This window comes from Phalangium opilio, unplaced genomic scaffold (genome assembly GCF_054372755.1).
Source record: "Phalangium opilio isolate 3A_F unplaced genomic scaffold, DU_Popi_V2 ptg000002l_1, whole genome shotgun sequence".
NCBI lineage: Eukaryota > Metazoa > Arthropoda > Arachnida > Opiliones > Phalangiidae > Phalangium > Phalangium opilio.
Genome location: NW_028324144.1, coordinates 16,956,328 through 16,981,266, shown reverse-complemented (window position 1 = coordinate 16,981,266; position 24,939 = coordinate 16,956,328). Strand labels below are relative to the sequence as shown.

At 46.1% G+C, this 24,939-nt stretch overlaps 12 pseudogenes; 1 reads left to right on the top strand and 11 right to left on the bottom strand.

Moving 5' to 3' along the window:
* The first annotated feature begins 259 nt into the window (after positions 1 to 259).
* On the top strand, positions 260 to 378 carry LOC149721977 (5S ribosomal RNA; annotated as a pseudogene).
* Positions 379 to 1,062: 684 nt separating this feature from the next.
* On the bottom strand, positions 1,063 to 1,181 carry LOC149721976 (5S ribosomal RNA; annotated as a pseudogene).
* A 342-nt stretch (positions 1,182 to 1,523) lies between these two features.
* LOC149721975 (5S ribosomal RNA) lies at positions 1,524 to 1,642 on the bottom strand (annotated as a pseudogene).
* A 123-nt stretch (positions 1,643 to 1,765) lies between these two features.
* On the bottom strand, positions 1,766 to 1,884 carry LOC149721974 (5S ribosomal RNA; annotated as a pseudogene).
* A 137-nt stretch (positions 1,885 to 2,021) lies between these two features.
* LOC149721973 (5S ribosomal RNA) lies at positions 2,022 to 2,140 on the bottom strand (annotated as a pseudogene).
* A 123-nt stretch (positions 2,141 to 2,263) lies between these two features.
* Positions 2,264 to 2,382, bottom strand: LOC149721972 (5S ribosomal RNA; annotated as a pseudogene).
* A 137-nt stretch (positions 2,383 to 2,519) lies between these two features.
* Positions 2,520 to 2,638, bottom strand: LOC149721971 (5S ribosomal RNA; annotated as a pseudogene).
* A 598-nt stretch (positions 2,639 to 3,236) lies between these two features.
* On the bottom strand, positions 3,237 to 3,355 carry LOC149721970 (5S ribosomal RNA; annotated as a pseudogene).
* Positions 3,356 to 3,954: 599 nt separating this feature from the next.
* LOC149721969 (5S ribosomal RNA) lies at positions 3,955 to 4,073 on the bottom strand (annotated as a pseudogene).
* Positions 4,074 to 4,654: 581 nt separating this feature from the next.
* On the bottom strand, positions 4,655 to 4,773 carry LOC149721968 (5S ribosomal RNA; annotated as a pseudogene).
* A 123-nt stretch (positions 4,774 to 4,896) lies between these two features.
* LOC149721967 (5S ribosomal RNA) lies at positions 4,897 to 5,015 on the bottom strand (annotated as a pseudogene).
* Positions 5,016 to 5,152: 137 nt separating this feature from the next.
* LOC149721966 (5S ribosomal RNA) lies at positions 5,153 to 5,271 on the bottom strand (annotated as a pseudogene).
* Positions 5,272 to 24,939: the final 19,668 nt, after the last annotated feature.

Below are 24,939 nucleotides of genomic sequence, written 5' to 3'. Positions count from 1 at the left end.
AGTTAATTAAATTTAAATTATTAACTAGCACTCTCGGCAACGGCCATATCACGCTGAATACACCGGTTCTCGTCCGATAACCGAAGTTAAGCAGCGTCGAGCGCATACAGTACTTGGGAATACTGCGTTCCGTTGGTTTTTCACTTTTGTTTCCTCTTTTAAATTCCACCCGATATGAAAGAAGCAAACATATCTTCTTTTTGTTATTGTTTTATAAAGATGAAAGTTAATTAAATTCAAATTATTAACTAGCACTCTCGGCAACGGCCATATCACGCTGAATACACCGGTTCTCGTCCGATCACCGAAGTTAAGAAGCGTCGAGCGCAGTCAGTACTTGGGAGGGCGACCACTTAGGAACACTGCGTGCCGTTAGCTTTTTCACTTTTTTTTCCTCTTTTAAATTCCAATAGATATAAAAAAGCAAACATATTTTCTTTTTGTTATTGTTTTAAAAAGATGAAGGTTAATTAGTCTCACTTAATTTAAGTTCGAATTATTATCTAGCACTCTCGGCAACGGCCATATCAAGCTGAGAACACCGGTTCTCGTCCGATCGCCGACGTTAGCAGCGTCGAGCGCAGTCAGTACTTGGGAATACTGCGTGCCGTTGGCTTTTTCACTTTTGTTTCCTCTTTTAAATTCCACCCGATATGAAAAAAGCAAACATATCTTCTTTTTGTTATTGTTTTATAAAGATGAAAGTTTATTCAGTTCAAATTTGAACTGAATAAACTTTCATCTTTATAAAACAATAACAAAAAGAAGATATGTTTGCTTTTTTCATATCGGGTGGAATTTAAAAGAGGAAACAAAAGTGAAAAAGCCAACGGCACGCAGTATTCCCAAGTACTGACTGCGCTCGACGCTGCTAACGTCGGCGATCGGACGAGAACCGGTGTTCTCAGCTTGATATGGCCGTTGCCGAGAGTGCTAGATAATAATTCGAACTTAAATTAAGTGAGACTAATTAACCTTCATCTTTTTAAAACAATAACAAAAAGAAAATATGTTTGCTTTTTTATATCTATTGGAATTTAAAAGAGGAAAAAAAAGTGAAAAAGCTAACGGCACGCAGTGTTCCTAAGTGGTCGCCCTCCCAAGTACTGACTGCGCTCGACGCTTCTTAACTTCGGTGATCGGACGAGAACCGGTGTATTCAGCGTGATATGGCCGTTGCCGAGAGTGCTAGTTAATAATTTGAATTTAATTAACTTTCATCTTTATAAAACAATAACAAAAAGAAGATATGTTTGCTTCTTTCATATCGGGTGGAATTTAAAAGAGGAAACAAAAGTGAAAAACCAACGGAACGCAGTATTCCCAAGTACTGTATGCGCTCGACGCTGCTTAACTTCGGTTATCGGACGAGAACCGGTGTATTCAGCGTGATATGGCCGTTGCCGAGAGTGCTAGTTAATAATTTAAATTTAATTAACTTTCATCTTTATAAAACAATAACAAAAAAGAAGATATGTTTGCTTTTTCATATCTATTAAAATTTATAAGAGGGAAAAAAAGTGAAAAAACGGCACGCAGTGTTCCTAAGTGGTCTCCCTCCCAAGTACTGACTGCGCTCGACGCTGCTTAACTTCGGTTATCGGACGAGAACCGGTGTATTCAGCGTGATATGGCCGTTGCCGAGAGTGCAAGTTAATAATTTGAATTTAATTAACTTTCATCTTTATAAAACAATAACAAAAATGAAGATATGTTTGCTTTTTTCATATCTATTAAAATTTAAAAGAGGAAAAAAAAGTGAAAAAGCCAACGGCACGCAGTGTTCCTAAGTGGTCTCCATCCCAAGTACTGACTGCGCTCGACGCTGCTTAACTTCGGTGATCGGACGAGAACCGCTGTATTCAGCGTGATATGGTCGTTGCCGAGAGTGCTAGTTAATAATTCGAATTTAAATTAAGTGAGACAAATTAACCTTCATCATTTTAAAACAATAACAAAATGAAAACATGTTTGCTTTTTTCATATCTATTAAAATTTAAAAGAGGAAAAAAAAGTGAAAAAGCCAACGGCACGCAGTGTTCCTAAGTGGTCTCCCTCCCAAGTAGTGACTGCGCTCGACGCTGCTTAACTTCAGTTATCGGACGAGAACCGGTGTATTCAGCGTGATATGGCCGTTGCCGAGAGTGCTAGTTAATAATTTGAATTTAATTAACTTTCATCTTTATAAAACAATAACAAAAAAGAAGATATGTTTGCTTTTTTCATATCTATTAAAATTTAAAAGAGGAAAAAAAAGTGAAAAAGCCAACGGCACGCAGTGTTCCTAAGTGGTCTCCATCCCAAGTACTGACTGCGCTCGACGCTGCTTAACTTCGGTGATCGGACGAGAACCGCTGTATTCAGCGTGATATGCTCGTTGCCGAGAGTGCTAGTTAATAATTCGAATTTAAATTAAGTGAGACAAATTAATCTTCATCATTTTAAAACAATAACAAAATGAAAACATGTTTGCTTTTTTCATATCTATTAAAATTTAAAAGAGGAAAAAAAAGTGAAAAATCCAACGGCACGCAGTGTTCCTGAGTGGTCTCCCTCCCAAGTAGTGACTGCGCTCGACGCTGCTTAACTTCAGTTATCGGACGAGAACCGGTGTATTCAGCGTGATATGGCCGTTGCCGAGAGTGCTATTTAATAATTTTAATTTAATTAACTTTCATCTTTATAAAAAAATAACAAAAAGAAGATATCTGTGCTTTTTCAAATCGGGTGGAATTTAAAAGAGGAAACAAAAGTGAAAAACCAACGGCACGCAGTATTCCCAAGTACTGACTGCGCTCGACGCTGCTAACGTCGGCGATCGGACGAGAACCGGTGTTCTCAGCGTGAAATGGCCGTTGCCGAGAGTGCTAGTTAAAAATTCGAATTTAAATTAAGTGAGACAAATTAACCTTCATCTTTATAAAACAATAACAAAAAGAAGATATGTTTGCTTTTTTCATATCGGGTGGAATTTAAAAGAGGAAACAAAAGTGAAAAAGCCAACGGCACGCAGTATTCCCAAGTACTGACTGCGCTCGACGCTGCTAACGTCGGCGATCGGACGAGAACCGGTGTTCTCAGCGTGATATGGCCGTTGCCGAGAGTGCTAGTTAATAATTCGAATTTAAATTAAGTGAGACAAATTAACCTTCATCATTTTAAAACAATAACAAAATGAAAACATGTTTGCTTTTTTCATATCTATTAAAATTTAAAAGAGGAAAAAAAAGTGAAAAAGCCAACGGCACGCAGTGTTCCTAAGTGGTCTCCATCCCAAGTACTGACTGCGCTCCACGCTGCTTAACTTCAGTTATCGGACGAGAACCGGTGTATTCAGCGTGATATGGCCGTTGCCGAGAGTGCTAGTTAATAATTTTAGTTTAATTAACTTTCATCTTTATAAAACAATAACAAAAAGAAGATATCTGTGCTTTTTCAAATCGGGTGGAATTTAAAAGAGGAAACAAAAGTGAAAAACCAACGGCACGCAGTATTCCCAAGTACTGACTGCGCTCGACGCTGCTAACGTCGGCGATCGGACGAGAACCGGTGTTCTCAGCGTGATATGGCCGTTGCCGAGAGTGCTAGTTAAAAATTCGAATTTAAATTAAGTGAGACAAATTAACCTTCATCTTTATAAAACAATAAAAAAAAGAAGATATATTTGCTTTTTTCATATCGGGTGGAATTTAAAAGAGGAAACAAAAGTGAAAAAGCCAACGGCACGCAGTATTCCCAAGTACTGACTGCGCTCGACGCTGCTAACGTCGGCGATCGGACGAGAACCGGTGTTCTCAGCGTGATATGGCCGTTTCCGAGAGTGCTAGATAATAATTCGAATTTAAATTAAGTCAGACAAATTAACCTTCATCTTTTTAAAACAATAAAAACAAGAAAATATGTTTGCTTTTTTCATATCTATTGGAATTTAAAAGAGGAAAAAAAAAGTGAAAAAGCTAACGGCACGCAGTGTTCCTAAGTTGTCGCCCTCCCAAGTAGTGACTGCGCTCGACGCTGCTTAACTTCAGTTATCGGACGAGAACCGGTGTATTCAGCGTGATATGGCCGTTGCCGAGAGTGCTAGTTAATAATTTGAACTTAATTAACCTTCATCTTTATAAAAAATAACAATAAGAAGATATGTTTGTTTTTTCATATCTGGTGGAATTTAAGAGGAAACAAAAGTGAAAAAGCCATCGGCATGCAGTGTTCCCAAGTACTGACTGCGCTCGACGCTGCTTAACTTCGGTTATCGGACGAGAACCGGTGTATTCAGCGTGATACGGCCGTTGCCGAGAGTGCTAGTTAATAATTTGAATTTAATTAACTTTCATCTTTATAAAACAATAACAAAAAGAAGATATGTTTGCTTCTTTCATATCGGGTGGAATTTAAAAGAGGAAACAAAAGTGAAAAACCAACGGAACCCAGTATTCCCAAGTACTGTATGCGCTCGACGCTGCTTAACTTCGGTGATCGGACGAAAACCGGTGTTTTCAGCGTGATATGGCCGTTGCCGAGAGTGCTTGTTAATAATTCGAATTTAAATTAAGTGAGACAAATTAACCTTCATCATTTTAAAACAATAACAAAAAAAACATGTTTGCTTTTTTCATATCTATTAAAATTTTTAAGAGGAAAAAAAAAGTGAAAAAATCAACGGCACGCAGTGTTCCTAAGTGGTCTCCCTCCCAAGTACTGACTACGCTCGACGCTGCTTAACTTCGGTTATCGGACGAGAACCGGTGTATTCAGCGTGATGTGGCCGTTGCCGAGAGTGCTAGTTAATAATTTGAATTTAATTAACTTTCATCTTTATAAAACAATAACAAAAAAGAAGATATGTTTGCTTTTTTCATATCTATTAAAATTTAAAAGAGGAAAAAAAAGTGAAAAAGCCAACGGCTCGCAGTGTTCCTAAGTGGTCTCCATCCCAAGTACTGACTGCGCTCGACGCTGCTTAACTTCGGTGATCGGACGAGAACCGCTTTTTTCAGCGTGATATGGTCGTTGCCGAGAGTGCTAGTTAATAATTCGAATTTAAATTAAGTGAGACAAATTAACCATCATCTTTTTAAAACAATAACAAAAAGAAAATAAGTTTGCTCTTTTCAAATCGATTGGAATTTAAAAGAGGAAAAAAAAGTGAAAAAGCCAACGGCACGCAGTGTACCTAAGTGGTCTCCCTCCCAAGTAGTGACTACGCTCGACGCTGCTTAACTTCGGTTTTCGGACGAACACCGGTGTATTCAGCGTGATATGGCCGTTGTCGAGAGTGCTAGTTAATAATTTGAATTTAATTAACTTTCATCTTTATAAAACAATAACAAAAAGAAGATATGTGTGCTTTTTTCTAATCGGGTGGAATTTAATAGAGGAAACAAAAGTGAAAAGCCAACGGCACGCAGTATTCCCAAGTACTGACTGCGCTCGACGCTGCTAACGTCGGCGATCGGACGAGAACCGGTGTTCTCAGCGTGATATGGCCGTTGCCGAGAGTGCTAGTTAAAAATTCGAATTTAAATTAAGTGAGACAAATTAACCTTCATCTTTATAACCTTGACTTTTTACGTCACATCTAAGACCTCACAACACCGCTCCCGGATGGGGTCGAACCACCAACCTATTGGTTAACAGCCGAACGCGCTAACCATTGCGCCACGGAAGCCCAAAAATTAAATGGTCGTCATTTATTGTGCAAAAACTTTGGCTTTCTACGTTACATTTCAGATCCCACAACACCGCTCCCGGGTGGGCTCGAACCACCAACCTATTGGTTAACAGCCGAACGCGCTAACCATTGCGCCAAGGAAGCCCAAAATTTAAATGCTCGTCAGGTATTGTGTAAAAACCTTGACTTTTTACGTCACATCTGAGACCTCACAACATCGCTCCCGGATGGGCTCGAACCACCAACCTATTGCTTAACAGCCGAACGCGCTAACCATTGCGCCACGGAAGCCCAAAAGCTAAATGCTCGTCAGGTATTGTGCAAAAATCTTGACTTTTTACGTCACATCTGAGACCTCACAACACCGCTCCCGGATGGGCTCGAACCACCAACCTAATGGTTAACCGCCGAACGCGCTAACCATTGCGCCACGGAAGCCCAAAAGTTAAATGCTCGTCAGGTATTGTGTAAAAACCTTGACTTTTTACGTCACATCTGAGACCTCACAACACCGCTCCCGGATGGGCTCGAACCACCAACCTATTGGTTAACAGCCGAACGCGCTAACCATTGAGCCACGGACCATTTAATTTTTGGGCTTCCGTGGCGCAATGGTTAGCGCGTTCGGCTGTTAACCAATAGGTTGGTGGTTCGACCCCATCCGGGAGCGGTGTTGTGAGGTCTCAGATGTGACGTAAAAAGTCAAGGTTTTTACATAATACCTGACGAGCATTTAACTTTTGGGCTTCCGTGGCGCAATGGTTAGCGCGTTCAGCTGCTATTCAAAAGACTGGTGGTTTGAGCTCTCCCGTTAGCGGTGTTGTGACGTCTCAAATGTAACATAAAATGTCAGAGTTTCTCCACAATACCTGTCGAACATTGAATTTTTGGGCTTCCGTGGCGCAATGGTTAGCGCGTTCGGCTGTTAACCAATAGGTTGGTGGTTCGAGCCCATCCGGGAGCGGTGTTGTGAGGTCTCAGATGTGACGTAAAAAGTCAAGGTTTTTACACAATACCTGACGAGCATTAAACTTTTGGGCTTCCGTGGCGCAATGTTTAGCGCGTTCGGCTGTTAACCAATAGGTAGGTGGTTCGAGCCCATCCGGGAGCGGTGTTGTGAGGTCTCAGATGTGACGTAAAAAGTCAAGGTTTTTACACAATACCTGAAGAGCATTAAACTTTTGGGCTTCCGTGGCGCAATGGTTAGCGCGTTCGGCTGTTAACCAATAGGTTGGTGGTTCGAGCCCATCCGGGAGCGGTGTTGTGAGGTCTCAGATGTGGCGTAAGAAGCCAAAGTTTTTCCACAACACCTGACAACCATTTAATTTCTGAGCTTCCGTGGCTCAATGGTTAGCGCGTTCGGCTGTTAACCAATAGGTTGGTGGTTCGAGCCCATCCGGGAGCGGTGTTGTGAGGTCTCAGATGTGACGTAAAAAGTCAAGGTTTTTACACAATACCTGACGAGCATTTAACTTTTGGGCTTCCGTGGCGCAATGGTTAGCGCGTTCGGCTGTTAACCAATAGGTTGGTTGTTCGAGCCCATCCGGGAGCGGTGTTGTGAGGTCTCAGATGTGACGTAAAAAGTCAAGTTTTTTGCACAATACCTGACGAGCATTTAGGTTTTGGGCTTCCGTGGCGCAATGGTTAGCGCGTTCGGCTGTTATGCAATAGGTTGGTGGTTCGAGCCCATCCGGGAGCGGTGTTGTGAGGTCTCAGATGTGACGTAAAAAGTCAAGGTTTTTACACAATACCTGACGAGCATTTAAATTTTGGGCTTCCTTGGCGCAATGGTTAGCGCGTTCGGCTGTTAACCAATAGGTTGGTGGTTCGAGCCCACCCGGGAGCGGTGTTGTGTGATCTCAAATGTAACGTAGAAAGCCAAAATTTTTCCACAATACCTGACGACCATTTAATTTTTGGGCTTCCGTGGCGCAATGGTTAGCACGTTCGGCTGTTAACCAATAGGTTGGTGGTTCGAGCCCATCCGGGAGCGGTGTTGTGAGGTCTCAGATGTGACGTAAAAAGTCAAGGTTTTCCACAATACCTGACAACCATTTAATTTCTGAGCTTCCGTGGCTCAATGGTTAGCGCGTTCGGCTGTTAACCAATAGGTTGGTGGTTCGAGCCCACCCGGGAGCGGTGTTGTGGGATCTGAAATGTAACGTAGAAAGCCAAAGTTTTTGCACAATAAATGACGACCATTTAATTTTTGGGCTTCCGTGGCGCAATGGTTAGCGCGTTCGGCTGTTAACCAATAGGTTGGTGGTTCGACCCCATCCGGGAGCGGTGTTGTGAGGTCTCAGATGTGACGTAAAAAGTCAAGGTTTTTACATAATACCTGACGAGCATTTAACTTTTGGGCTTCCGTGGCGCAATGGTTAGCGCGTTCAGCTGCTATTCAAAAGACTGGTGGTTTGAGCTCTCCCGTTAGCGGTGTTGTGACGTCTCAAATGTAACATAAAATGTCAGAGTTTTTCCACAATACCTGTCGAACACTGAATTTTTGGGCTTCCGTGGCGCAATGGTTAGCGCGTTCGGCTGTTAACCAATAGGTTGGTGGTTCGAGCCCATCCGGGAGCGGTGTTGTGAGGTCTCAGATGTGACGTAAAAAGTCAAGGTTTTTACACAATACCTGACGAGCATTAAACTTTTGGGCTTCCGTGGCGCAATGTTTAGCGCGTTCGGCTGTTAACCAATAGGTTGGTGGTTTGAGCCCATCCGGGAGCGGTGTTGTGAGGTCTCAGATGTGACGTAAAAAGTCAAGGTTTTTACACAATACCTGACGAGCATTAAACTTTTGGGCTTCCGTGGCGCAATGGTTAGCGCGTTCGGCTGTTAACCAATAGGTTGGTGGTTCGAGCCCATCCGGGAGCGGTGTTGTGAGGTCTCAGATGTGGCGTAAGAAGTCAAGGTTTTTACACAATACCTGACGAGTATTTAACTTCTGGGCTTCCGTGGCGCAATGGTTAGCGCGTTCGGCTGTTAACCAATAGGTTGGTGGTTCGAGCCCATCCGGGAGCGGTGTTGTGAGGTCTCAGATGTGACGTAAAAAGTCAAGGTTTTTACACAGTACCTGACGAGCATTTAATTTTTGGGATTCCGTGGCGCAATGGTTAGCGCGTTCAGCTGTTAATCGAAAGGTTGGTGGTTCGAGCCCACCCGGGAGAGGTGTTGTGGGTGTCTCAAATGTAACGTAGAAAGCCAAAGTTTTTCCACAACACCTGACAGCCATTTAATTTCTGAGCTTCCGTGGCTCAATGGTTAGCGCGTTCGGCTGTTAACCAATAGGTTGGTGGTTCGAGCCCATCCGGGAGCGGTGTTGTGAGGTCTCAGATGTGACGTAAAAAGTCAAGGTTTTTACACAATACCTGACGAGCATTTAACTTTTGGGCTTCCGTGGCGCAATGGTTAGCGCGTTCAGCTGCTATTCAAAAGACTGGTGGTTTGAGCTCTCCCGTTAGCGGTGTTGTGACGTCTCAAATGTAACATAAAATGTCAGAGTTTTTCCACAATACCTGTCGAACATTGAATTTTTGGGCTTCCGTGGCGCAATGGTTAGCGCGTTCGGCTGTTAACCAATAGGTTGGTGGTTCGAGCCCATCCGGGAGCGGTGTTGTGAGGTCTCAGATGTGACGTAAAAAGTCAAGGTTTTTACACAATACCTGACGAGCATTAAACTTTTGGGCTTCCGTGGCGCAATGTTTAGCGCGTTCGGCTGTTAACCAATAGGTTGGTGGTTCGAGCCCATCCGGGAGCGGTGTTGTGAGGTCTCAGATGTGACGTAAAAAGTCAAGGTTTTTACACAATACCTGACGAGCATTAAACTTTTGGGCTTCCGTGGCGCAATGGTTAGCGCGTTCGGCTGTTAACCAATAGGTTGGTGGTTCGAGCCCATCCGGGAGCGGTGTTGTGAGGTCTCAGATGTGGCGTAAGAAGTCAAGGTTTTTACACAATACCTGACGAGTATTTAACTTCTGGGCTTCCGTGGCGCAATGGTTAGCGCGTTCGGCTGTTAACCAATAGGTTGGTGGTTCGAGCCCATCCGGGAGCGGTGTTGTGAGGTCTCAGATGTGACGTAAAAAGTCAAGGTTTTTACACAGTACCTGACGAGCATTTAATTTTTGGGATTCCGTGGCGCAATGGTTAGCGCGTTCAGCTGTTAATCGAAAGGTTGGTGGTTCGAGCCCACCCGGGAGAGGTGTTGTGGGTGTCTCAAATGTAACGTAGAAAGCCAAAGTTTTTCCACAACACCTGACAACCATTTAATTTCTGAGCTTCCGTGGCTCAATGGTTAGCGCGTTCGGTTTTTAACCAATAGGTTGGTGGTTCGAGCCCATCCGGGAGCGGTGGTGTGAGGTCTCAGATGTGACGTAAAAAGTCAAGGTTTTTACACAATACCTGACGAGCATTTAACTTTTGGGCTTCCGTGGCGCAATGGTTAGCGCGTTCGGCTGTTAACCAATAGGTTGGTTGTTCGAGCCCATCCGGGAGCGGTGTTGTGAGGTCTCAGATGTGACGTAAAAAGTCAAGGTTTTTACACAATACCTGTCGAGCATTTAACTTTTGGGCGTCCGTGGCGCAATGGTTAGCGCGTTCGGCTGTTAATTAATAGGTTGGTGGTTCGAGCCCATCCGGGAGCGGTGTTGTGAGGTCTCAGATGTGACGTAAAAAGTCAAGGTTTTTACACAATACCTGACGAGCATTTAAATTTTGGGCTTCCTTGGCGCAATGGTTAGCGCGTTCGGCTGTTAACCAATAGCTTGGTGGTTCGAGCCCACCCGGGAGCGGTGTTGTGTGATCTCAAATGTAACGTAGAAAGCCAAAATTTTTCCACAATACCTGACGACCATTTAATTTTTGGGCTTCCGTGGCGCAATGGTTAGCACGTTCGGCTGTTAACCAATAGGTTGGTGGTTCGAGCCCATCCGGGAGCGGTGTTGTGAGGTCTCAGATGTGACGTAAAAAGTCAAGGTTTTCCACAATACCTGACAACCATTTAATTTCTGAGCTTCCGTGGCTCAATGGTTAGCGCGTTCGGCTGTTAACCAATAGGTTGGTGGTTCGAGCCCACCCGGGAGCGGTGTTGTGGGATCTGAAATGTAACGTAGAAAGCCAAAGTTTTTGCACAATAAATGACGACCATTTAATTTTTGGGCTTCCGTGGCGCAATGGTTAGCGCGTTCGGCTGTTAACCAATAGGTTGGTGGTTCGACCCCATCCGGGAGCGGTGTTGTGAGGTCTCAGATGTGACGTAAAAAGTCAAGGTTTTTACATAATACCTGACGAGCATTTAACTTTTGGGCTTCCGTGGCGCAATGGTTAGCGCGTTCAGCTGCTATTCAAAAGACTGGTGGTTTGAGCTCTCCCGTCAGCGGTGTTGTGACGTCTCAAATGTAACATAAAATGTCAGAGTTTTTCCACAATACCTGTCGAACATTGAATTTTTGGGCTTCCGTGGCGCAATGGTTAGCGCGTTCGGCTGTTAACCAATAGGTTGGTGGTTCGAGCCCATCCGGGAGCGGTGTTGTGAGGTCTCAGATGTGACGTAAAAAGTCAAGGTTTTTACACAATACCTGACGAGCATTAAACTTTTGGGCTTCCGTGGCGCAATGTTTAGCGCGTTCGGCTGTTAACCAATAGGTTGGTGGTTCGAGCCCATCCGGGAGCGGTGTTGTGTGGTCTCAGATGTGACGTAAAAAGTCAAGGTTTTTACACAATACCTGACGAGCATTAAACTTTTGGGCTTCCGTGGCGCAATGGTTAGCGCGTTCGGCTGTTAACCAATAGGTTGGTGGTTCGAGCCCATCCGGGAGCGGTGTTGTGAGGTCTCAGATGTGGCGTAAGAAGTCAAGGTTTTTACACAATACCTGACGAGTATTTAACTTCTGGGCTTCCGTGGCGCAATGGTTAGCGCGTTCGGCTGTTAACCAATAGGTTGGTGGTTCGAGCCCATCCGGGAGCGGTGTTGTGAGGTCTCAGATGTGACGTAAAAAGTCAAGGTTTTTACACAGTACCTGACGAGCATTTAATTTTTGGGATTCCGTGGCGCAATGGTTAGCGCGTTCAGCTGTTAATCGAAAGGTTGGTGGTTCGAGCCCACCCGGGAGAGGTGTTGTGGGTGTCTCAAATGTAACGTAGAAAGCCAAAGTTTTTCCACAACACCTGACAACCATTTAATTTCTGAGCTTCCGTGGCTCAATGGTTAGCGCGTTCGGCTGTTAACCAATAGGTTGGTGGTTCGAGCCCATCCGGGAGCGGTGTTGTGAGGTCTCAGATGTGACGTAAAAAGTCAAGGTTTTTACACAATACCTGACGAGCATTTAACTTTTGGGCTTCCGTGGCGCAATGGTTAGCGCGTTCGGCTGTTAACCAATAGGTTGGTTGTTCGAGCCCATCCGGGAGCGGTGTTGTGAGGTCTCAGATGTGACGTAAAAAGTCAAGGTTTTTACACAATACCTGTCGAGCATTTAACTTTTGGGCGTCCGTGGCGCAATGGTTAGCGCGTTCGGCTGTTAATTAATAGGTTGGTGGTTCGAGCCCATCCGGGAGCGGTGTTGTGAGGTCTCAGATGTGACGTAAAAAGTCAAGTTTTTTGCACAATACCTGACGAGCATTTAGGTTTTGGGCGTCCGTGGCGCAATGGTTAGCGCGTTCGGCTGTTATGCAATAGGTTGGTGGTTCGAGCCCATCCGGGAGCGGTGTTGTGAGGTCTCAGATGTGACGTAAAAAGTCAAGGTTTTTACACAATACCTGACGAGCATTTAAATTTTGGGCTTCCTTGGCGCAATGGTTAGCGCGTTCGGCTGTTAACCAATAGGTTGGTGGTTCGAGCTCACCCGGGAGCGGTGTTGTGTGATCTCAAATGTAACGTAGAAAGCCAAAATTTTTCCACAATACCTGACGACCATTTAATTTTTGGGCTTCCGTGGCGCAATGGTTAGCACGTTCGGCTGTTAACCAATAGGTTGGTGGTTCGAGCCCATCCGGGAGCGGTGTTGTGAGGTCTCAGATGTGACGTAAAAAGTCAAGGTTTTCCACAATACCTGACAACCATTTAATTTCTGAGCTTCCGTGGCTCAATGGTTAGCGCGTTCGACTGTTAACCAATAGGTTGGTGGTTCGAGCCCACCCGGGAGCGGTGTTGTGGGATCTGAAATGTAACGTAGAAAGCCAAAGTTTTTGCACAATAAATGACGACCATTTAATTTTTGGGCTTCCGTGGCGCAATGGTTAGCGCGTTCGGCTGTTAACCAATAGGTTGGTGGTTCGACCCCATCCGGGAGCGGTGTTGTGAGGTCTCAGATGTGACGTAAAAAGTCAAGGTTTTTACATAATACCTGACGAGCATTTAACTTTTGGGCTTCCGTGGCGCAATGGTTAGCGCGTTCAGCTGCTATTCAAAAGACTGGTGGTTTGAGCTCTCCCGGGAGCGGTGTTGTGACGTCTCAAATGTAACATAAAATGTCAGAGTTTTTCCACAATACCTGTCGAACATTGAATTTTTGGGCTTCCGTGGCGCAATGGTTAGCGCGTTCAGCTGTTAATCGAAAGGTTGGTGGTTCGAGCCCACCCGGGAGAGGTGTTGTGGGTGTCTCAAATGTAACGTAGAAAGCCAAAGTTTTTCCACAACACCTGACAACCATTTAATTTCTGAGCTTCCGTGGCTCAATGGTTAGCGCGTTCGGCTGTTAACCAATAGGTTGGTGGTTCGAGCCCATCCGGGAGCGGTGTTGTGAGGTCTCAGATGTGACGTAAAAAGGCAAGGTTTTTACACAATACCTGACGAGCATTTAACTTTTGGGCTTCCGTGGCGCAATGGTTAGCGCGTTCGGCTGTTAACCAATAGGTTGGTTGTTCGAGCCCATCCGGGAGCGGTGTTGTGAGGTCTCAAACGTAACGTAGAAAGCCAATGTTTTTCCACAATACCTGACGACCATTTAATTTTTGGGCTTCCGTGGCGCAATGATTAGCGCGTTCAGCTGTTAATCGAAAGGTTGAAGGTTCGATTCCACCCGAGAGAGGTGTTGTGGGGTCTCAGATGTAGCGTAAAAAGTCAAAACCTTTCCGCAATACGTGAAAACCATTTAATTTCTGAGCTTCCGTGGCTCAATGGTTAGCGCGTTCGGCTGTTAACCAATAGGTTGGTGGTTCGAGCCCATCCGGGAGCGGTGTTGTGACGTCGCAGATGTGACGTAAAAAGTCCAGGTTTTTCCCCAAACCCGGACGACCATTTAATTTTGGGGCTTCCGTGGCGCAATCGTTAGCGCGTTCGGCTGTTAACAGAAAGGTTGGTGGTTCGAGCACACCCGGGAGCGGTGCTATGAGGTCTCAGATGTTACGTAAAAAGTCCAGGTTTTTCCACAATACCGGACGACCATTTAATTTTTGGGCTTCCGTGGCGCAATGGTTAGCGCGTTCAGCTGCTATTCAAAAGACTGGTGGTTTGAGCCCTTCCGGGAGCGGTGTTGTGACGTCTCAGATGTAACATAAAATGTCAGAGTTTTTCCACAATACCTGACGAATATTGAACTTTCGGGCTTCCGTGGCGCAATGGTTAGCGCGTTCGGCTGTTAACCAATAGGTTGGTGGTTCGAGCCCATCCGGGAGCGGTGTTGTGAGGTCTCAGAAGTGACCTAAAAAGTCAAGGTTTTTACACAATACCTGACGAGCATTTAATTTTTGGGCTTCCGTGGCGCAATGGTTAGCGCGTTCAGCAGTAAACAAATAGGTTAGTGGTTCGAGCCCACCCGGGAGCGGCGTTGTGGGATCTCAAACGTAACGTAGAAAGCCAAAGTTTTTCCACAATACCTGACGACCATTTAATTTTTGGGCTTCCGTGGCGCAATGGTTAACGCGTTCGGGTGTTAACAAATAGGTTGGTGGTTCGAGCCTGCCCGGGAGCTGTGTTGTGGGATCTCAAATGTAACGTAGAAAGCCAAAGTTTTTCCACAATACGTGACAACCATTTAATTTCTGAGCTTCCGTGGCTGAATGGTGAGCGTTCAGCTTTTAACCAATAGGGTGGTGGTTCGAGCCCACCCGGGAGCGGTGTTGTGGGATCTCAAATGTAACGTAGAAAGACAAAGTTTTTCCACAATACCTGACGACCATTTATTTTTTGGGCTTCCTTGGCGCCATGGTTAGCGCGTTCGGCTGTTAACCGAAAGGTTGGTGGTTCGAGCCCAACCGAGAGAGGTGTTGTAGGGTCTCAGATGTAACGTAATAAGTCATAACTTATCCACAACACCTGACAACCATTTAATCTCTGAGCTTCCGTGGCTCAATGGTTAGCGCGTTCGGCTGTTAACCAATAGGTTGGTGGTTCGAGCCCACCCGGGAGCGGCGTTGTGGGATCTCAAACGTAACGTAGAAAGCCAAAGTTTTTCCACAATACCTCACGACCATTTAATTTTTGGGCTTCCGTGGCGCAATGGTTAACGCGTTCGGCTGTTAACCAATAGGTTGGTGGTTCGAGCCCACCCGGGAGCGGTGTTGTGGGATCTCAAATGTAACGTAGAAAGCCAAAGTTTTTCCACAATACGTGACGACCATTTAATTTCTGAGCTTCCGTGGCTCAATGGTTAGCGCGTTCGGCTGTTAACCAATAGGTTGGTGGTTCGAGCCCATCCGGGAGCGGTGTTGTGAGGTCTCAGAAGTGACGTAAAAAGTCAAGGTTTTTCCACAATACCTGACGAACATTTAATTTTTGGGCTTCCATGGCGCAATGGTTAGCGCGTTCGGCTGTTAACCAAAAGGTTGGTGGTTCGAGCCCAACCGGGAGAGGTGTTGTGGGGTCTCAGATGTAGCGTAAAAAGTCAAAACTTTTCCACAATACGTGACAACCATTTAATTTCTGAGCTTCCGTGGCTGAATGGTTAGCGCGTTCAGCTTTTAACCAATAGGGTGGTGGTTCGAGCCCACCCGGGATCGGTGTTGTGGGATCTCAAATGTAACGTAGAAAGACAAAGTTTTTCCACAATACCTGACGACCATTTATTTTTTGGGCTTCCTTGGCGCAATGGTTAGCGCGTTCGGCTGTTAACCGAAAGGTTGGTGGTTCGAGCCCAACCGTGAGAGGTGTTGTAGGGTCTCAGATGTAACGTAATAAGTCATAACTTATCCACAATACCTGACAACAATTTAATCTCTGAGCTTCCGTGGCTCAATGGTTAGCGCGTTCGGCTGTTAACCAATAGGTTGGTGGTTCGAGCCCATCCGGGAGCGGTGATGTGAGGTCTCAGATGTAACGTAAAATGTCAGAGTTTTTCCACAATACCTGACGAACATTTAATTTTTGGGCTTCCGTGGCGCAATGGTTAGCGCGTTCGGCTGTTAACCAATAGGTTGGTTGTTCGAGCCCATCCGGGAGCGGTGTTGTGAGGTCTCAGATGTGACGTAAAAAGTCAAGGTTTTTACACAATACCTGACGAGCATTTAACTTTTGGGCTTCCGTGGCGCAATGGTTAGCGCGTTCGGCTGTTAACCAATAGGTTGGTTGTTCGAGCCCATCCGGGAGCGGTGTTGTGAGGTCTCAGATGTGACGCAAAAAGTCAAGGTTTTTACACAATACCTGACGAGCATTTAATTTTTGGGCTTCCGTGGCTCAATGGTTAGCGCGTTCGGCTCTTAACCTAAAGGTTGGTGGTTCGTGCCCATCCGGGAGCGGTGTTGTGGCGTCTCAGATGTAACGTAAAATGTCAGAGTTTTTCCACAATACCTGACGAACATTTAACTTTTGGGCTTCCTTGGCGCAATTATTAGCGCGTTCAACTGGAAATCGAAAGGCTGGTGGTTCAAGCCCACCCGGAAGAGGTGTTGTGGGGTCTCAGATGTAGCGTAAAAAGTCAAAACTTATCCACAATACGTGACAACCATTTAATTTCTGAGATTCCGTGGCTCAATGGTTAGCGCGTTCGGCTGTTAACCAATAGGTTGGTGGTTCGAGCCCACCCGGGAGCGGTGGTGTGGGATCTCAAATGTAACGTAGAAAGCCAAAGTTTTGCCACAATACCTGACGACCATTAAATTTTTGGGCTTCCTTGGCGCAATTGTTAGTGCGTTCGGCTGTTAACCGAAAGGTTGGTGGTTCGTGCCCAACCGGAAGAGGTGTTGTAGGGTCTCAGATGTAACGTAAAAAGTCATAACTTATCTACAATACCTGACAACCATTTAATTTGTGAGCTTCCGTGGCTCAAAGGTTAGCGCGTTCGGCTGTTAACCAATAGGTTGGTGGTTCGAGCCCATCCGGGAGCGGTATTGTGACGTCTCAGATGTGACGTTAAAAGTCAAGGTTTTTCCAAAATACCTGACGACCATTTAATTTTTGGGCTTCCGTGGCGCAATGGTTAGCGCGTTCAGCTGCTATTCAAAAGACTGGTGGTTTGAGCTCTCCCGGGAGCGGTGTTGTGACGTCTCAAATGTAACATAAAATGTCAGAGTTTTTCCACAATACCTGTCGAACATTGAATTTTTGGGCTTCCGTGGCGCAATGGTTAGCGCGTTCAGCTGTTAATCGAAAGGTTGGTGGTACGAGCCCACCCGGGAGAGGTGTTGTGGGGTCTCAGATGTAGCGTAAAAAGTCAAAACTTTTCCACAATACGTGACAACCATTTTATTTCTGGGCTTCCGTGGCTCAATGATTAGTGCGTTCGGCTGTTAACCGAAAGGTTGGTGGTTCGTGCCCAACCGGAAGAGGTGTTGTAGGGTCTCAGATGTAACGTAAAAAGTCATAACTTATCTACAATACCTGACAACCATTTAATTTGTGAGCTTCCGTGGCTCAAAGGTTAGCGCGTTCGGCTGTTAACCAATAGGTGTGTGGTTCGAGCCCATCCGGGAGCGGTGTTGTGACGTCTCAGATGTGATGTAAAAAGTCAAGGTTTTTTCCACAACACCTGACGACCATTTAAATTTTGGGATTCCGTGGCGCAATGGTTAGCGCGTTCGGCTGTTAACCAATAAGTAGGTGGTTCGAGCCCATCCGGGAGCAGTGTTGTGAGGTCTCAGATGTAACGTAAAATGTCAGAGTTTTTCCACAATACCTGACGAACATTTAATTTTTGGGCTTCCGTGGCGCAATGGTTAGCGCGTTCAGCTGTTAATCGAAAGGTTGGTGGTACGAGCCCACCCGGGAGAGGTGTTGTGGGGTCTCAGATGTAGCGTAAAAAGTCAAAACTTTTCCACAATACGTGACAACCATTTTATTTCTGGGCTTCCGTGGCTCAATGATTAGTGCGTTCGGCTGTTAACCGAAAGGTTGGTGGTTCGTGCCCAACCGGAAGAGGTGTTGTAGGGTCTCAGATGTAACGTAAAAAGTCATAACTTATCTACAATACCTGACAACCATTTAATTTGTGAGCTTCCGTGGCTCAAAGGTTAGCGCGTTCGGCTGTTAACCAATAGGTGTGTGGTTCGAGCCCATCCGGGAGCGGTGTTGTGACGTCTCAGATGTGATGTAAAAAGTCAAGGTTTTTTCCACAACACCTGACGACCATTTAAATTTTGGGATTCCGTGGCGCAATGGTTAGCGCGTTCGGCTGTTAACCAATAAGTAGGTGGTTCGAGCCCATCCGGGAGCAGTGTTGTGAGGTCTCAGATGTAACGTAAAATGTCAGAGTTTTTCCACAATACCTGACGAACATTTAATTTTTGGGCTTCCGTGGCGCAATGATTAGCGCGTTCAGCTGTTAATCGAAAGGTTGAAGGTTCGAGCCCACCCGGGAGAGGTGTTGTAGGGTCTCAGATGTAACGTAAAAAGTCTTAACTTATCTACAATACCTGACAACCATTTAATTTCTGAGCTTCCGTGGCTCAAAGGTTAGCGCGTTCGGCTGTTAACCAATAGGTGTGTGGTTCGAGCCCATCCGGGAGCGGTGTTGTGACGTCTCAGATGTAACGTAAAATGTCAGAGTTTTTCCACAATACCTGACGAACATTTAATTTTTGGGCTTCCTTGGCGCAATTATTAGCGCGTTCAACTGTTAATCGAAAGGCTGGTGGTTCAAGCGCACCCGGAAGAGGTGTTGTGGGGTCTCAGATGTAGCGTAAAAAGTCAAAACTTATCCACAATACGTGACAACCATTTAATTTCTGAGCTTCCGTGGCTCAATGGTTAGCGCGTTTGGCTGTTAACCAATAGGTTGGTGGTTCCAAACCACCAACCTTTCGGTTAACAGCCGAACGCACTAACAATTGCGCCAAGGAAGCCCAAAAATTTAATGGTCGTCAGGTATTGTGGCAAAACTTTGGCTTTCTACGTTACATTTGAGATCCCACACCACCGCTCCCGGGTGGGCTCGAACCACCAACCTATTGGTTAACAGCCGAACGCGCTAACCATTGAGCCACGGAATCTCAGAAATTAAATGGTTGTCACGTATTGTGGATAAGTTTTGACTTTTTACGCTACATCTGAGACCCCACAACACCTCTTCCGGGTGGGCTTGAACCACCAGCCTTTCGATTTCCAGTTGAACGCGCTAATAATTGCGCCAAGGAAGCCCAAAAGTTAAATGTTCGTCAGGTATTGTGGAAAAACTCTGACATTTTACGTTACATCTGAGACGCCACAACACCGCTCCCGGATGGGCACGAACCACCAACCTTTAGGTTAAGAGCCGAACGCGCTAACCATTGAGCCACGGAAGCCCAAAAATTAAATGCTCGTCAGGTATTGTGTAAAAACCTTGACTTTTTGCGTCACATCTGAGACCTCACAACACCGCTCCCGGATGGGCTCGAACAACCAACCTATTGGTTAACAGCCGAACGCGCTAACCATTGCGCCACGGAAGCCCAAAAGTTAAATGCTCGTCAGGTATTGTGTAAAAACCTTGACTTTTTACGTCACATCTGAGACCTCACAACACCGCTCCCGGATGGGCTCGAACAACCAACCTATTGGTTAACAGCCGAACGCGCTAACCATTGCGCCACGGAAGCCCAAAAATTAAATGTTCGTCAGGTATTGTGGAAAAACTCTGACATTTTACGTTACATCTGAGACCTCACATCACCGCTCCCGGATGGGCTCGAACCACCAACCTATTGGTTAACAGCCGAACGCGCTAACCATTGAGCCACGGAAGCTCAGAGATTAAATTGTTGTCAGGTATTGTGGATAAGTTATGACTTATTACGTTACATCTGAGACCCTACAACACCTCTCACGGTTGGGCTCGAACCACCAACCTTTCGGTTAACAGCCGAACGCGCTAACCATTGCGCCAAGGAAGCCCAAAAAATAAATGGTCGTCAGGTATTGTGGAAAAACTTTGTCTTTCTACGTTACATTTGAGATCCCACAACACCGATCCCGGGTGGGCTCGAACCACCACCCTATTGGTTAAAAGCTGAACGCGCTAACCATTCAGCCACGGAAGCTCAGAAATTAAATGGTTGTCACGTATTGTGGAAAAGTTTTGACTTTTTACGCTACATCTGAGACCCCACAACACCTCTCCCGGTTGGGCTCGAACCACCAACCTTTTGGTTAACAGCCGAACGCGCTAACCATTGCGCCATGGAAGCCCAAAAATTAAATGTTCGTCAGGTATTGTGGAAAAACCTTGACTTTTTACGTCACTTCTGAGACCTCACAACACCGCTCCCGGATGGGCTCGAACCACCAACCTATTGGTTAACAGCCGAACGCGCTAACCATTGAGCCACGGAAGCTCAGAAATTAAATGGTCGTCACGTATTGTGGAAAAACTTTGGCTTTCTACGTTACATTTGAGATCCCACAACACCGCTCCCGGGTGGGCTCGAACCACCAACCTATTGGTTAACAGCCGAACGCGTTAACCATTGCGCCACGGAAGCCCAAAAATTAAATGGTCGTGAGGTATTGTGGAAAAACTTTGGCTTTCTACGTTACGTTTGAGATCCCACAACGCCGCTCCCGGGTGGGCTCGAACCACCAACCTATTGGTTAACAGCCGAACGCGCTAACCATTGAGCCACGGAAGCTCAGAGATTAAATGGTTGTCAGGTGTTGTGGATAAGTTATGACTTATTACGTTACATCTGAGACCCTACAACACCTCTCTCGGTTGGGCTCGAACCACCAACCTTTCGGTTAACAGCCGAACGCGCTAACCATGGCGCCAAGGAAGCCCAAAAAATAAATGGTCGTCAGGTATTGTGGAAAAACTTTGTCTTTCTACGTTACATTTGAGATCCCACAACACCGCACCCGGGTGGGCTCGAACCACCACCCTATTGGTTAAAAGCTGAACGCTCACCATTCAGCCACGGAAGCTCAGAAATTAAATGGTTGTCACGTATTGTGGAAAAACTTTGGCTTTCTACGTTACATTTGAGATCCCACAACACAGCTCCCGGGCAGGCTCGAACCACCAACCTATTTGTTAACACCCGAACGCGTTAACCATTGCGCCACGGAAGCCCAAAAATTAAATGGTCGTCAGGTATTGTGGAAAAACTTTGGCTTTCTACGTTACGTTTGAGATCCCACAACGCCGCTCCCGGGTGGGCTCGAACCACTAACCTATTTGTTTACTGCTGAACGCGCTAACCATTGCGCCACGGAAGCCCAAAAATTAAATGCTCGTCAGGTATTGTGTAAAAACCTTGACTTTTTAGGTCACTTCTGAGACCTCACAACACCGCTCCCGGATGGGCTCGAACCACCAACCTATTGGTTAACAGCCGAACGCGCTAACCATTGCGCCACGGAAGCCCGAAAGTTCAATATTCGTCAGGTATTGTGGAAAAACTCTGACATTTTATGTTACATCTGAGACGTCACAACACCGCTCCCGGAAGGGCTCAAACCACCAGTCTTTTGAATAGCAGCTGAACGCGCTAACCATTGCGCCACGGAAGCCCAAAAATTAAATGGTCGTCCGGTATTGTGGAAAAACCTGGACTTTTTACGTCACATCTGAGACCTCACAACACCGCTCCCGGATGGGGTCGAACCACCAACCTATTGGTTAACAGCCGAACGCGCTAACCATTGCGCCACGGAAGCCCAAAAATTAAATGGTCGTCATTTATTGTGCAAAAACTTTGGCTTTCTACGTTACATTTCAGATCCCACAACACCGCTCCCGGGTGGGCTCGAACCACCAACCTATTGGTTAACAGCCGAACGCGCTAACCATTGAGCCACGGAAGCTCAGAAATTAAATGGTTGTCAGGTATTGTGGAAAACCTTGACTTTTTACGTCACATCTGAGACCTCACAACACCGCTCCCGGATGGGCTCGAACCACCAACCTATTGGTTAACAGCCGAACGTGCTAACCATTGCGCCACGGAAGCCCAAAAATTAAATGGTCGTCAGGTATTGTGGAAAAATTTTGGCTTTCTACGTTACATTTGAGATCACACAACACCGCTCCCGGGTGGGCTCGAACCACCAAGCTATTGGTTAACAGCCGAACGCGCTAACCATTGCGCCAAGGAAGCCCAAAATTTAAATGCTCGTCAGGTATTGTGTAAAAACCTTGACTTTTTACGTCACATCTGAGACCTCACAACACCGCTCCCGGATGGGCTCGAACCACCAACCTATTAATTAACAGCCGAACGCGCTAACCATTGCGCCACGGACGCCCAAAAGTTAAATGCTCGACAGGTATTGTGTAAAAACCTTGACTTTTTACGTCACATCTGAGACCTCACAACACCGCTCCCGGATGGGCTCGAACAACCAACCTATTGGTTAACAGCCGAACGCGCTAACCATTGCGCCACGGAAGCCCAAAAGTTAAATGCTCGTCAGGTATTGTGTAAAAACCTTGACTTTTTACGTCACATCTGAGACCTCACACCACCGCTCCCGGATGGGCTCGAACCACCAACCTATTGGTTAAAAACCGAACGCGCTAACCATTGAGCCACGGAAGCTCAGAAATTAAATGGTTGTCAGGTGTTGTGGAAAAACTTTGGCTTTCTACGTTACATTTGAGACACCCACAACACCTCTCCCGGGTGGGCTCGAACCACCAACCTTTCGATTAACAGCTGAACGCGCTAACCATTGCGCCACGGAATCCCAAAAATTAAATGCTCGTCAGGTACTGTGTAAAAACCTTGACTTTTTACGTCACATCTGAGACCTCACAACACCGCTCCCGGATGGGCTCGAACCACCAACCTATTGGTTAACAGCCGAACGCGCTAACCATTGCGCCACGGAAGCCCAGAAGTTAAATACTCGTCAGGTATTGTGTAAAAACCTTGACTTCTTACGCCACATCTGAGACCTCACAACACCGCTCCCGGATGGGCTCGAACCACCAACCTATTGGTTAACAGCCGAACGCGCTAACCATTGCGCCACGGAAGCCCAAAAGTTTAATGCTCGTCAGGTATTGTGTAAAAACCTTGACTTTTTACGTCACATCTGAGACCTCACAACACCGCTCCCGGATGGGCTCGAACCACCAACCTATTGGTTAACAGCCGAACGCGCTAAACATTGCGCCACGGAAGCCCAAAAGTTTAATGCTCGTCAGGTATTGTGTAAAAACCTTGACTTTTTACGTCACATCTGAGACCTCACAACACCGCTCCCGGATGGGCTCAAACCACCAACCTATTGGTTAACAGATGTAACGTAATAAGTCATAACTTATCCACAATACCTGACAACAATTTAATCTCTGAGCTTCCGTGGCTCAATGGTTAGCGCGTTCGGCTGTTAACCAATAGGTTGGTGGTTCGAGCCCATCCGGGAGCGGTGTTGTGAGGTCTCAGATGTGACGTAAAAAGTCAAGGTTTTTACATAATACCTGACGAGCATTTAACTTTTGGGCTTCCGTGGCGCAATGGTTAGCGCGTTCAGCTGCTATTCAAAAGACTGGTGGTTTGAGCTCTCCCGTTAGCGGTGTTGTGACGTCTCAAATGTAACATAAAATGTCAGAGTTTCTCCACAATACCTGTCGAACATTGAATTTTTGGGCTTCCGTGGCGCAATGGTTAGCGCGTTCGGCTGTTAACCAATAGGTTGGTGGTTCGAGCCCATCCGGGAGCGGTGTTGTGAGGTCTCAGATGTGACGTAAAAAGTCAAGGTTTTTACACAATACCTGACGAGCATTAAACTTTTGGGCTTCCGTGGCGCAATGTTTAGCGCGTTCGGCTGTTAACCAATAGGTAGGTGGTTCGAGCCCATCCGGGAGCGGTGTTGTGAGGTCTCAGATGTGACGTAAAAAGTCAAGGTTTTTACACAATACCTGAAGAGCATTAAACTTTTGGGCTTCCGTGGCGCAATGGTTAGCGCGTTCGGCTGTTAACCAATAGGTTGGTGGTTCGAGCCCATCCGGGAGCGGTGTTGTGAGGTCTCAGATGTGGCGTAAGAAGCCAAAGTTTTTCCACAACACCTGACAACCATTTAATTTCTGAGCTTCCGTGGCTCAATGGTTAGCGCGTTCGGCTGTTAACCAATAGGTTGGTGGTTCGAGCCCATCCGGGAGCGGTGTTGTGAGGTCTCAGATGTGACGTAAAAAGTCAAGGTTTTTACACAATACCTGACGAGCATTTAACTTTTGGGCTTCCGTGGCGCAATGGTTAGCGCGTTCGGCTGTTAACCAATAGGTTGGTTGTTCGAGCCCATCCGGGAGCGGTGTTGTGAGGTCTCAGATGTGACGTAAAAAGTCAAGTTTTTTGCACAATACCTGACGAGCATTTAGGTTTTGGGCTTCCGTGGCGCAATGGTTAGCGCGTTCGGCTGTTATGCAATAGGTTGGTGGTTCGAGCCCATCCGGGAGCGGTGTTGTGAGGTCTCAGATGTGACGTAAAAAGTCAAGGTTTTTACACAATACCTGACGAGCATTTAAATTTTGGGCTTCCTTGGCGCAATGGTTAGCGCGTTCGGCTGTTAACCAATAGGTTGGTGGTTCGAGCCCACCCGGGAGCGGTGTTGTGTGATCTCAAATGTAACGTAGAAAGCCAAAATTTTTCCACAATACCTGACGACCATTTAATTTTTGGGCTTCCGTGGCGCAATGGTTAGCACGTTCGGCTGTTAACCAATAGGTTGGTGGTTCGAGCCCATCCGGGAGCGGTGTTGTGAGGTCTCAGATGTGACGTAAAAAGTCAAGGTTTTCCACAATACCTGACAACCATTTAATTTCTGAGCTTCCGTGGCTCAATGGTTAGCGCGTTCGGCTGTTAACCAATAGGTTGGTGGTTCGAGCCCACCCGGGAGCGGTGTTGTGGGATCTGAAATGTAACGTAGAAAGCCAAAGTTTTTGCACAATAAATGACGACCATTTAATTTTTGGGCTTCCGTGGCG